The sequence below is a fragment of the Haliotis rufescens genome, unplaced genomic scaffold (genome assembly GCF_023055435.1).
Source record: "Haliotis rufescens isolate VD_foot unplaced genomic scaffold, xgHalRufe1.0.p SCAF_2, whole genome shotgun sequence".
Taxonomy (NCBI): domain Eukaryota; kingdom Metazoa; phylum Mollusca; class Gastropoda; order Lepetellida; family Haliotidae; genus Haliotis; species Haliotis rufescens.
In genome coordinates this window covers 69,134,571-69,147,944 of record NW_025963890.1, presented here as the reverse complement: position 1 = coordinate 69,147,944, position 13,374 = coordinate 69,134,571, and the positions used below count along the sequence as shown (strand labels likewise).

General features: G+C 40.0%; 1 long non-coding RNA gene across 1 annotated transcript; it reads right to left on the bottom strand.

The window, feature by feature from the left end:
- Positions 1–11,687: 11,687 nt before the first annotated feature.
- Positions 11,688–12,722, bottom strand: LOC125381901. Its single transcript, XR_007222125.1, has 3 exons — positions 12,610–12,722; positions 12,103–12,168; positions 11,688–11,807 (listed from the first exon to the last, which is right to left on the bottom strand). It is a non-coding gene; the product is annotated as an uncharacterized LOC125381901 (long non-coding RNA).
- Between the last annotated feature and the right edge of the window lie 652 nt (positions 12,723–13,374).

Here is a 13,374-nt window from a genome sequence, read left to right as displayed (position 1 = left end):
CAGCACACCCACGGGGCGAAGACATTGGTTTTCAGCAATCCTTGGCATTGCGTAAGCGCTAAACCAAAGGGTTAAATGAGCAACTGATAGGTAACCAATTATTGTTCACATTCAAACAACACGTGTGCGAGTATTATGTTCCCAACAAAAACGCAAATCCAAATTGTGCGCCGTGCGTTAACATACACATGCAAATTGTGAAACGAGATCTTAAAGTTGAGATGTCTTCATGAATATGTAATGCTATTGAATGATGAACTATTCAATTGCAGATTTGTTTTAGCTTTATATGAAGCACAGCTACTTTTATTTCGGTGGTATTTTTGGACCCTAAGACTGCAGTGTTTCTGCGACCGTTTTCAGTCTAGTGAGGTGAGATGAGGTGAAATGGGTTTTAATGTCGCGTCCAAGATTATTGCACTTATATAGCGACTTCAGCCTAGTAACGGTTTAATAACGTTTCTAAGTGTATGCTTTTCATTTGTCCGGCAGTTTGTATGAAGGAAATGATTCGTTCGACAAGATACCCCATTTGTCTGTGTCTAGGTACATTTAACAGGAAGTACAGTGTAACTACAACGAACCCAGAAGTAAGCTTTATCATCATCACCATCATTATCACCATCATCATAACCACCATCATCATCACCATTGTCATCATCACCATCATCATCACCTTAGTTATCACCGTCATCATCATCACCATCATTATCACCATCATCATAACCACCATCATCATCACCATCGTCATCATCACCACAATCATCATCATCACCACCGTCATCATCATCATCACCCTCATTATCACCATCATCATAACCACCATCTTCATCACCATTATCATCACCACCGTCATCATCATCATCACCATCATCATCACCATCATCATAACCATCATCATCATCACCATCGTCATCATCACCATCACCATCATCATCACCTTAGTTATCATCGTCATCATCACCACCATCATCATCACCATCATCATCACCACCGTCATCATCATCATCACCATCGGGGCGGTCGGGTAGCCTAGTAGTTAAAGCGTTCGCTCGTCACGCCGAAGACCCGGGTTCTATTCCCGACATGGGTACAATGAGTGACGCCCATTTCTGGTGTCCCCCGCCGTGATATTGCTGGAATATTACTAAAAGCGGCGTAAAACCATACTCACTCATCATCACCATCATTATCACCATCATTATCACCATCATAATCACCATCTTCATCACCTTAGTTATTTATCACCGTCATCATCACCACCAACATCATCATCATCATCATCATCATCATCATCATCATCATCATCATCACAATCATCATACTACCACTAACATCACGGTTCTGTCACGGCGTGTCATCTCAGTGTCGATGTGATACAGGTACCGATATGGTGCTGACAAACCAAGAAACGTAACCAGGGTGAACCGGGATTCGAACTCACGACCACCGGTATCTGACAGGCCCAAGTGACGCAACACTCTACAGCGAATTCCGGCGCCTCATATTCCTCAGAAACGGACATCAGGACAGATTTGTGAACAGCAAAATTAGTGGATGACCAGATTATACACAGTTGAGCTGAGACAGTTGGTTGGACCCGTTAACTGCATTATATTGCATTCAGTGATTCTCTCGACATCTCGTACATTGCATATTCCTTTGCATTAAAAGAGTACCTACGAATCTCGTGCAGTCGTTGCATTCAATGAATACCTAAGAATATCTCAAACAGTTTTACCACTGCTTTGTTAACTGAAACCACCAATGTGGTAGAAACATGCACCATGTAGATACTAGTATTCCACAGTATTTCTTCACCCGTTTGACACAGACCTTAAAAGATATGTACATTCAAAAATGGATGGTTCCTTGTCCAGTTCTATAAAAGCAAATTTCTACCTTACATTTAAGACTACTATTATATTCGAACCTTATCTATTAAGTGTAAATGTACATAAGTTTAGAAGAGCTCTTTCTCGATTTCGTTGTTGCTCGCATGATTTATTTATTGAAACAGACAGATATGTAAGTATTGCAAGAGAACATAGACTTTGTAGGATTCGTAAAACTGATTGAATTGAATATGATGAATATGAATATCACTTTTAATGTGCATGTCCAGTGTATAATGAGCAAAATATCTACAAAAACTATATCTGCCACAACCCTTATGGTAACAAATTTTGTAAATTTTGTAATTGTTCAGAAACTATGAGGAATTTATCAATGTTCATTTATCATGCTATGAAACTAAGCAAATGTATGAATTTGTAACACGCCCCAGGCAATGAATGTAGCGTAGGCCTCTGGCCTCATCAGTACCATGAATAAAGAGGGTTCGGGTTGGGTTTGCTCGGATTTAGGTTTGGGTGGGGTTGGGTTGGGATGGGTAGGGTTTGGTCGGATTTTTATTTATTTTGTTTAATATGAAGCAATTCACCTTCACAACAAACATTTGAAACTTAACTACAAGGAAAAAAGCAACAATTAATATTTTAGAAACATTTTGTCTAATCAGTAACATTAAAGTATCCCTACTGTTACACTGTCATAAAATTAAGAATTTAAGAAACTTTTAACTACGAGAAAAAAGACTCATCATTTAACTATAACACTATCACATTTGTACACAATGTGTTATCCGTCCTGGCCTCACAGTTCTGTAACAGTAGAGACAAATTGAGATGATGTCAGGTGTTCACGAAGAGATGTGCGTATCCTGCCCCAAACAAGATGGTGTATTCGAAAGCACATGCCGTCATTCTATCACATATATATCAATATACATAATATCTAACCCTAAAACTAGCAAGTTATACAACAACAAATAATCAGACTACATAATATATGTAGTAGCGGGCAAGGCTCCGGTTAGTGCAGTAAACACAGAACAGGCTACTGGGGTGTGAGTTGACAGCTGATTTTATTTGCGCACACGCTAGTTGTTTCTGAACTCTGTACTCTAAAAATACAATGAAAATATCTAATAAATGAAATAAAACATATCATAGTATCAACACACCAATGTATAACCTGCTCATCCAGTTTAATATGCTATGCATACTATAAACATTTACACGTGATATTTTACATTAATGTATCAAACATGCTGAGCAGTAATTACACTTACCCTTGTGGTTTTAAGCCAAATTACATATAGAAATACTTAAGACGGTTACACAAATACCGCCTCTACAGATTGCCATGATATAAACATAATATAAACACAATATACACAAAATGTACACATAACTTACCACTGTGTGGCAATGAGCTGGCAACTATGTCAGCGTTGGCAGATCACAGGCATCAATTGCCATATTCTAGAACAAATTTAAACAATAAGGCCGCATAAGAAAAAGGAAATGGCCAATAAAATTAAGAACATGTAAAATGACCTTTTCATATGTATCCATTCAATCATAATCTACACACATACATACTGCATTCACACATGTAGTTAGATGGTATTTCAGTAGTGATTAATAGTTAAATTAGATTATAGATTTAGTTTAGATTTAACTGAAGTGTTTAACAAATTAAGAAGGAAAGTATGGAATATCTGAAGATATCGAGATAACATGTATACTTATGATGAAGTACTAGTTTATGTTTTTAAACTATTTTCAGTTTGACATATATAGATATATTATAAAATATATATAATTACCAATCAATGCATTACCTTAATGCATCTAATTCATAAAACTAAATACACAGACATATCTACAAGATACATAAATATGAACCAAACACAAACTAACCTTATAGAGATCCTGAACACAACAAATATATCGTCCACTGATTTGAAATCCAGTCCAAAGAACCACTGATATCCTTCAAGTGTAAGTGACCAACTAATTTAGCAAAGTCAGCAAAAAACAGAAGAAACCTTTTACTTACATAACACAGAAGCTGGGAAGGAAAACAAAGCAAGACGCTTGTGCTGTTGGTGACTGTATAGGTGAAAGTGGCTATTGTTATGTTAGTAGTTATGTAAGTACTGGAGCTAGTCTAATTGTTGTTGTTTTCATACTGCTCAAGTAATCTAGCTTGAGACAGAAACAGGCTAAAACAGAAACGAGACAATTAAAAGACTTTACTAAAATATTTACAAAATAGCAATAAAATCAACTCGGCCACATACTACCCCCTCCCAAATAATGACGTCCTCGTCATTTAATACTACCATCAACAATCGAAATAAATGCACGAGATAAATGTTCCAAAACGCCACTGGAAGCAAGTTCCTGGATAGTCCGAGATCTCCTCTCCCTGTCTTGGTCTGGGATCTGGTGACTCATCAGGTATTCCCCTGATGTCATCCAAGAGTGCTTCCGAGTTGATCGATTGGAACGTCTGGCTGCTGTCGGTGGGGTAGGGTGGGCTATAGTGGCTTCTGCAAGTGGCGCAGCAGCTTCATCAGTAGCTTCTAACAATTCCACTGCAGTTAGCTCCTGGTTGTCCTCTATTCTGAGTGCCGTTAAGGTATCAGATTGGTCCTGTTCAGTTTCATGTCCGAATTCTTCATATGGGTTTTCTTCTGTGTCATGTTGTTCTTCCGACAACTCTGACGAGTGGTCGTCACCACTAAAAGAAGGTCCCACTGCCACAAGAATTCCTTGATCATCACCAGTTTCTTCTTGGGCAGAATCTTCCATCCTGTCAGCAGCTTCACTGTTCATGGCTGTTGAGTCATGATCTTCTGCTGTCTCCTGGAATGTCTGAACAGGCACTAAGCACAAATCTCTGTCCTCTGAATCTTCTGTTTTCTCACTTGTGTTGTCGTCTAGTTGTTGTCCTTCATTTGGTTTTCCTCTCTGTTTACATCGTCTTGGTGCAGGGATTGGTCTGGGTGGAACTTTCGGTCTTGAGATGGTGCCAATGGGTAGAAGATGGTTCCGGTGTAAGGTTCTTTTCCTTCCTTCTGAGTTCTCCTTCTGGACCACAAACACTGGAATGGCAGGATTTGGTTGCCTGAGAACCACGTACACATCTTCTTCCCAACGATCTGCAAGTTTATGCTTCCCATCAAAAGCCAAGGTCTTAACTAGGACTCTGTCTCCTACATCCAAAGTGGCTCCTCTTACTTTCATGTCGTAGTCGGCCTTTTGATGATCTTTTGATGTCTTAGATGATTCAGCAGCTCGTTGGTAGGCTTGTCGGAGACGTTCCTTCAGAGACTTCGTATATTGAAATAGAGACTTCTTCTGTTGGTTAAGCTCAAGTCCAAATACCAGGTCGATGGGAAGTCTTGGTTCACGTCCAAACATCAGAAAGAAAGGAGTCTGGCCAGTGGATTCATGACGAATACAGTTATATGCATGAACTAGTGGTCCGACATGATTCTTCCAGTCTCTCTTCTGGTCAGGTGCCAGAGTCCCAAGCATGTCGCAGAGTGTTCTGTTGAATTTCTCGCACAAGCCATTTCCCATCGGATGGTAAGGAGTTGTTCTGGATTTCTTGATGTTTAAAATATCACAGAGTTCCTTCACTAGCTTGCCTTCAAAGTTTGCACCTTGGTCTGTGTGAAATCGTTGGGGCATACCATAATGCTGAACAAAGTTGTTGTAAAAGGCTTCAGCGGTGGTCTTGGCTGTTTGATTCCTGGTTGGTACTGCCATGGCATATCTGGTAAAATGATCTGTGATAACCAAAATGCTGTCATATCCTCGTGATGATTCCAGAGATAAAAAATCCATACAAACTAACTCAAGTGGCTGGGTCGTCTGTATGCTCACCAAGGGAGCTCTGATATTGGTAGGAGACTTTCTTCTCAGGCATCTGCCACAGGCATGGATCCATTCTTCCGTGTCTCTCAGCATGCCAGGCCAGAAAAACCTGTCTCTTAGTAAGGAAAGAGTCCGGTCCCGTCCTGGATGACCCACTTCATTATGACATCCAAGTAAAGCCATTTCAACATGGGATGCAGGAAGCACCAGTTGTCGTCTCCTTTCTTCTCCTATGATAATTTGTCTGTAAAGAACGCCATTTTCCATGAAAAGATTATCAAAGATCTTCAAGAGTGAAGAGTTGGCCTTGCTCCGAGGTACTATTTCTCGTTTGGGCTTCTGACCAGCTCTCACATAATCAATCCATGGCCTGAGTGTTGGATCTTTAGCCTGTACCCTTCTCCAGTCGCGATCAGTCATATTGCGGATATCTTGTGTCTGGTCCATTTCAATGTTTACAACATCAGCAGAAAAGCAAAGTGATTCCACAAAAGGCTGAGCATGGATGGTGTCGCAAATGGCTTTTACTGATTCTGTAGATACTTCAGATGCTTCTATATCTTCCTCCTCTGTTAGTCTAGGTAATCTTGATAATGCATCAGCATCTGCATTGCTCTGTCCAGGACGATAAATGATGTCAAAGTCGTAGGCTGATAATGATGCTAACCAACGATGACCTGTAGCATCTAGCTTAGCAGTCGTGAGAACGTAAGTCAACGGATTATTGTCTGTGAATACTGTAAAAGTATTCCCATACAGGTAATCCTTGAATTTCTCAGTCACTGCCCACTTTAAAGCTAAGAACTCTAGACGATGAGCTGAGAAATTCCTTTCAGACTTACTTAACCCACGACTACCATAGCAGATGACCTGTTTCTTCCCTGAATCCATCTCCTGGTACAGAACAGCGCCAAGTCCATGAGTACTGGCATCAGTATGTAGTTCGAACTTCCTAGAGTAGTCAGGATATCCAAGTATTGGAGGTGAGGAAAGTAGCTCCTTCAAATGCTGGAAAGCTGATTCTTGCTCTGGACCCCATGACCAAGACTGACTCTGTGACGTCTTCTTCTTGACTTGCTTTGGAGATGGCATGAGAGAAGACAAAGGTCTGGCAATCCTTGCAAAATCCTTTACAAACTTGCGATAATATCCAGCGAAGCCTAGAAACTGACGAACTTGTTCTGGAGATGTTGGTCGTGGCCAATCGGTGATGCGCTGGACTTTATCTGGATCTGCTTCGATACCTTTGGATGACACTACATGGCCGAGGAACTTGATACTTTCCTTGAAAAAGGAACACTTGTCTGGAGTTAACTTTAATCCATTCTCTCTGATTCTTTTGAATACTTGAGCAATACGGTCCAAGTGCTCATCATAGGTCTCTGAGAACGCAATGATGTCATCAAGATAGATTAGACAAATTTTCAGATGTAGACCTTCAAAGCATTCATTCATCAACCTCTGATATGTAGCGGGACTGTTGCAAAGACCAAAAGGCATCCTGTTATACTCGTAAAATCCGAGTGGTCCCACTGTGAAGGCAGTTCTCTCTTTATGTTCTTCGGCTAGTTCAACTTGATGGTATCCAGTCTTCATGTCCAAAGTCGTGAAGAATTTAGAGCCGGCCAGAGCGTCAAACATCTCATCAACTCGTGGGAGTGAATAACTGTCCTTGATAGTTTGGTTATTCAGCTCGCGAAAATCTACACACATCCTCAGTTTACCATTTCGTTTGCGAACAAGTACCACATTAGATGACCAAGGGGAGTAAGACTTCCGAATAATTCCACAAAGTAAAAGTTGTTCCAAGTGGTCCCTCACTTCCTGGTACATGGGTGGAGGAATGCGTCGATGTCGTTGCTTGAAGGGACGTTCCTCAGTGAGTTCAATCCGGTGAAGTACCTTGTCCGTGTGTCCAACATCAGTATCTCCAGTTGAGAAGATGTCTATGTGGTCTCGGATTACACCTTTTCCTTGAGCTAACTGTTCTGGTGTTACAGCTGCTTCCTTGAAATCCATCTTTTCAATCAGGGACTCTGCACTTGAGGTAGATGGCTGAGGCATATCTTCAATAGTAACAGGCTGAATCTCACAAAGTATAGCGTGAGGTGATATAGAAACAGTTCTGGTTGTAACATTGGAGATGTACACATCAACTCCCATCTTCTGTGCACGAGGGTATGATACTAAACTTGGAGCTATCTCGATGTCGTCTGGTATAGCTGATGATGGTGTTGCATAGAGAACTGCACATGGTGAGTGATGGTTGAGAGGTTTGTGAAGAAATCCACGAATTTTAACTTGACTGTTAGGCTGAACAATGATCCTCTTGAGCTCGGCACATTTCACAACAGCAAGCTTATTCTGTTGTTTTACTAACTCTTTTTCCCGGATAACAAGACATCTAAAGGCTAAATACCATGGGGTAAAGAGGTTAGCGGTCTGCAAGAATCTCTCTCCGTGTAGTTCTTTACACTTAAGCAACAGTGAATTCAAGATGTTGGTCCCAATTAGAACAGGAACAGACTCATTATAGTTGCTATCGGGTACAACTAAAAACAACCCATTCTGCTCGTTTGGAGACATGCCAGTTACAAAAAGTGGTGCTTCGACATAGCCTAAATAAGGTAAGGACTGACCGTCCACACATTCAACATTAAGGATATGTTGTAGTGGGATTACTGGGAGGTGAGATAAGTGTTCTTGGTGAAAGGATTCGCTCAAGGTTGAGACTGTGGCTCCCGTATCCAACAAAGCTCTAGTTTTCACCCCATGAACGGCAACATCAACTTCTGAAGTACTTCCCACAAGGTCAGTCATGTCTTTACTAGCCATGTGTTTACCATAGGGACTTTGTGCATTAAAATCCATGGCTCGTCCCAAAACATGGATTTCCTTCTGTTTAAAGAATTCCATCGGTGGTCTGTCCGTACATTACATTGATAGCTGAGGTGTCCAACTTGACCACAACGATAGCAGATAGGAGTGGGTTGACCATAGGTATCAGTTGTCCATCCTGGTTTCATCCTGGGTGTCTGGGTAACTGGTGGCCTCTGATAACTGTGTGCCTGAATTGAGGTAGTTGGTTGTAACTGTGCAGAGGGCCCCTGAACATAGTTACTGCTGTCCTGAAATGTGGGAGAAGGAAACCGAGTGGAAGGTCCTCGAAACTGCCTCGGGGGTCCCTGAGGGGGTGCATACCCTCTACCTGAAAGGTGTCCTGGTGGTGGTCTTGATGGAAAAGAAAGTGGACCCTGTGATGGTGAATCGCTCTTTTTCTTCAGTTCTGCCACTTCACCTGTGAGTTTCTTAATCATTCCCTTGATTTCTTCGAGTTCCTTGTTTTCAGCTTTCACAGCAGCCATTGCGGGAGTAGATTTCTTTTGTGATGACCCAGACCGACTATTAACCTCTTGCTCTGTTCTTCGAAGAGAAACAAGTAGTTCACTGAAGGTGTGGCTGTTGTCGAACTTGTGGCCGCATATGTCCTTCAGTCTTGGAACGAGTCCTGTCCACAGCATCGATCTCAGCATCTGATCTGTCTTGCCTACTTGTACTTCTCCAGCATCCACGGCCTGTCCAAGGAGATCTTCAAGACGTAGTGCCCAAGAAGCAACTGACTCTGAATCCAACTGTTTAGCTGAGTAGAACTTAGCTAGGAGGGTCTCAGCTGTGTTAACATCCCCAAAGACACTATCCATCTTTGCCAAGATAGAATTAACATCAACATGAGCTCCTAATCTAAGTAATGCCCTAGCAGCTGGACCTTTCAGAGATCGTCGGATGGCCTGCCTCACCGTATCTTCTGAGTGGAGCTTGTCTTGAAAGAGACACCTGACCTCATACCGCCAGAGGTCATAGCTTGAATCTTTGCTGGCCCAACCAGAAAAGAAAGGTAAACGTGGAACATCTGCCACTTTTACCACAGTGCTGTGTTTTAGCGGAACCTCAGCATTCTCAGTGCTATCTGACCCTCCAGGTTCTGCTTTTACTTCTGGGCTAGCCTTGCCAATACATGCCTGCATCCAAGCCAAGAAATCCTCTGGGGTATCTGACTTTGGTTGCAGCTTAAGTGCATTTAAGGTTTTAACCAGCTGATCTATGTCTTCTTGAGACATGCCACCTTCAGCCATGGCTGAAAAAATGTATTTCCAATCACCTTGGTGTTGTGAACAATACAGAAAAGAAAATGTGATGACACTATCACTTACATAGCAATTCAGTGAATGGGTGCAATACTGAATCACTACATTATGAAAAAATGACAAGTAATTCAGCAGCTGAGTGCAATACAGAATTACAAACACACTAACCGTGTGTAAAAGGCATATGAGGAAGAAGCAAAGGGGAAATGTAATCTGCTGATTACATGATTACATTAGGGACACAATTACATATTTAACTAATTAATGTAGCTAAGACATGAGGGGTACTGGGGAAGTAAGACTAGGCCGTATTGGCGTTGTGAAAAAGCAAACTTACATATTTTATGCCGTATACCACAGCAGTATTCTGAGAAGTAGGGGGCTGATAACTATTGTGGAAGGTAATTATACACTAAACTAAAAGGTTAGATTAACTGTACTCAATTGATGTTTAGTAAAGTGCAAATGCAGTGGGCATGCAAAAGGGATAGACAGAGATAGAATATTTAACGAGACTTTACCATATAGACAAATGACACCAACTTACCAACTAGCAGAACAGCTGAAGACAGCTGCCAAGGAAAAACAATCTCAAGAGAACAACACCTTCACATCATGACTCCTCTAACTACCAACTTTATTTATAACTAATTACTACACAAGCAACCAAGAGTCAACGATGTTTAATCTAGTAGTAAGTAATAAATACTAAGCTAATGATATATAACCTAACGCTAAGTTAAGAATTTATACTGAATTTAACCTAAATGTAGAGATTTTTTAAGTTAGATATTATGTTAAAGTTTAGATATTTAAAGTTTAAATGGCTTGAGACTTAGTTATGAATATCAATTCAAACACATGCACACTGAAAAGCAAGTCACGGGTACCCGGTTCTAGTCAAACAGATATGGCATCAATAAGTGAATACCAATCAACACGGCATGGCAAACAACAGGTAAGTATGGCAGAACAATAATGCGAAAGCAATCAAACGGTAGGTATAGCACTCAGCATAAGCAAATACATCTTTGACATAGCATACACATGAATGGCAAACAATAGCTGAAGTGTAACGATATGCACAAGTGAGTGAGTGAGTTGGGTTTAACGCCGCTTTAAACAGTATTCCAGTTATATCACCGCGTGTCAGCTTAATGTGGGAGAAAAGACTGAAGTGATGCAGGTCTCAGACGTTTACCACTTCGGTGAAACCCACGAGTACAGGTATGGTGCTAACAAACCTAGAAACATTATTGGAGCGAATCGGGATTTGAACCCACAATCATAGGTTTCTGGCGTGGCAAAGGGACGCAACTCCGCACAGCGAATCGCGGCGCCTTATACAACTGGTATGCACAAGTGAAAGTTACGGGTAGATCTAGTTATAGAAGTAGTTAATATTCAAAGCATATCAAATAAAATAGCAATGATGTTCACAAGAACTGTCACTGAATCTCATAGTCTATGAATACACACATTCACTGAGGTGACGTAGAATCTGGTTTCCAGTTGAATGTCTCTCGTCATTGCACAAAGCAGGGTGACTGCGCACATGAAAACATATCACCAAGACGACGCAATGCAATTATTTAGATCTAAAAAATAGTCAATGTAGTCGTTGATATCACAACACAGTCACTGTAAAGATATCGTCACACGTAGAATGGTCAAACAACACAGTTATAGTCACCGATGATATCTGGAAGTCACAGACAACCAATGACGACTGATGATGAACGCTAGGTTCGATTTCCCTCGATGTTCAGGATGTACTCCACCATGCTGTCAGTCCTCACTTGGGGCTCCAAAATGTAGTAGCGGGCAAGGCTCCGGTTAGTGCAGTAAACACAGAACAGGCTACTGGGGTGTGAGTTGACAGCTGATTTTATTTGCGCACACGCTAGTTGTTTCTGAACTCTGTACTCTAAAAATACAATGAAAATATCTAATAAATGAAATAAAACATATCATAGTATCAACACACCAATGTATAACCTGCTCATCCAGTTTAATATGCTATGCATACTATAAACATTTACACGTGATATTTTACATTAATGTATCAAACATGCTGAGCAGTAATTACACTTACCCTTGTGGTTTTAAGCCAAATTACATATAGAAATACTTAAGACGGTTACACAAATACCGCCTCTACAGATTGCCATGATATAAACATAATATAAACACAATATACACAAAATGTACACATAACTTACCACTGTGTGGCAATGAGCTGGCAACTATGTCAGCGTTGGCAGATCACAGGCATCAATTGCCATATTCTAGAACAAATTTAAACAATAAGGCCGCATAAGAAAAAGGAAATGGCCAATAAAATTAAGAACATGTAAAATGACCTTTTCATATGTATCCATTCAATCATAATCTACACACATACATACTGCATTCACACATGTAGTTAGATGGTATTTCAGTAGTGATTAATAGTTAAATTAGATTATAGATTTAGTTTAGATTTAACTGAAGTGTTTAACAAATTAAGAAGGAAAGTATGGAATATCTGAAGATATCGAGATAACATGTATACTTATGATGAAGTACTAGTTTATGTTTTTAAACTATTTTCAGTTTGACATATATAGATATATTATAAAATATATATAATTACCAATCAATGCATTACCTTAATGCATCTAATTCATAAAACTAAATACACAGACATATCTACAAGATACATAAATATGAACCAAACACAAACTAACCTTATAGAGATCCTGAACACAACAAATATATCGTCCACTGATTTGAAATCCAGTCCAAAGAACCACTGATATCCTTCAAGTGTAAGTGACCAACTAATTTAGCAAAGTCAGCAAAAAACAGGAGAAACCTTTTACTTACATAACACAGAAGCTGGGAAGGAAAACAAAGCAAGACGCTTGTGCTGTTGGTGACTGTATAGGTGAAAGTGGCTATTGTTATGTTAGTAGTTATGTAAGTACTGGAGCTAGTCTAATTGTTGTTGTTTTCATACTGCTCAAGTAATCTAGCTTGAGACAGAAACAGGCTAAAACAGAAACGAGACAATTAAAAGACTTTACTAAAATATTTACAAAATAGCAATAAAATCAACTCGGCCACATATATACTCATACCATGAGAAAACATCACCAAATCCCAAACTGCCTAACCTGTATTAGATTTTCAAATGACTGCACTGATAATCTGGTCAAAGTCTCTTTTATACCCCAATCAATCATTCAGTATATGCAACAAAACGTATCACTCCAACTCAAAGCATCTTACATGATCAACACCCGTTCAGGCACAAAAGCGTATATAATGTCGTATGCACTCAAAATCAAATTTGAAAAAATATGCAGCGTAATCTTGATACACGTACCTTGAAAGTTGTTATTTTGGGAAAAGAATTAATTTTAGTGTTCGTTTGTTTTAAGTTAAGTAGGCACGATGATGATACGACAGTATACTTTTCTAACATGTGACTGTAAGTATTATGGAACCAA